A 1,278-nucleotide genomic window follows, 5' to 3' on the forward strand; every position below is an offset into this window, starting at 1 on the left:
CCCCCCCCCCCCTAGGCTCCCTATATATAGTGGGGGAAGGAGGGCCTCTCAATCCACGCCTTTGGTGCCTCCCTCTCCCTCTCCAACACATCCTCCTCCTCCATAGTGCTTGGCGAAGCCCTGCCGGAGTACTACAGCTCCATCACCACCACGCCGTCGTGCTGCTGCTGGAGCCATCTTCCTCAACCTCTCCTCCCCCTTGCTGGATCAAGAAGGAGGAGACGTCACTCTGACCGTACGTGTGTTGAACGCGGAGGTGCCGTCCGTTCGGCGCTAGGATCTCCGGTGATTTGGATCACGTCGAGTACGACTTCCTCATCCCCATTCTTTGAACGCTTCCGCGCGTGATCTACAAAGGTATATAGATGCAATCCAATCACTCGTTGCTAGATGAACTCCTAGATGGATCTTGGTGAAACCGTAGGAAATTTTTTGTTTTCTGCAACGTTCCCCAACATAAGGTTGATTTGAGGGATCAAGCCATAGATGCTCAAAATCTTGCAAACGCTTGTGAAGCCAGTGAGACCCAGAGGGCAGCTGCTTGGTACAGGGCCTCGGCAAGGTGTGCATGCATGGTTTCCAGTTCTGAATACAACATTTGAAAGTGACAAGGTGCACAAGAAATGCTGCACCTTCAGGCTATGCCCTTCGCTAGACTCAGCCAGCGATCCATGCTTCCGAGAGTGCAGGATACGGGGCAGCAGAAGAAGAAAGCGAGGCACTTCTTGATTCTTGCGCTATGCACAACAGTATAAATATGGGGGAACACCGCCCCCAACCAACGGGCCAACCGCCTCCCCAACCAATTCTTCTTCAAAATTCCGCCACCCCCAACGGCCCCTCCCATGGCCTCGTCCTCCTCCTCCTCCATGCCCTCCACCGCCGCCTTCTCCTCACGGCAATGGTAAGGAATATTGATGTAGGCATTTTGAATTACCCCTCTTCCCCTTTAAATTTTTCTTTAGGATCACGCGGTTAGTTTTCGTTCGTTGTCCATCCTCTTTTCAATCCGGCACATTTCTCTTCAAGCTGATTTGAACCTCTTTGTCCTTTGGGAGATCAATCCTCAGTTCTTTCAATCGACGTTGTTTTCCCCATCCGAAGTTGTCCTTGTTTTTTCCCACCCGCCCACCCCTTTTCTTCTTGGAGCCGGAGTCCGAAATCGAGTATCCATCCTACTCGTGTGAAGCCTTTGCTTTCTCTCCTCAATTATTTCAACCGGTGTCTTCTGTTCAAGTTATTTATCGGTTTCATGTTCCAAGTTGCCTGTGTTTTCCC

Source organism: Triticum dicoccoides, chromosome 6A (assembly GCF_002162155.2).
Source record: "Triticum dicoccoides isolate Atlit2015 ecotype Zavitan chromosome 6A, WEW_v2.0, whole genome shotgun sequence".
Classification (NCBI taxonomy): Eukaryota; Viridiplantae; Streptophyta; class Magnoliopsida; order Poales; family Poaceae; genus Triticum; species Triticum dicoccoides.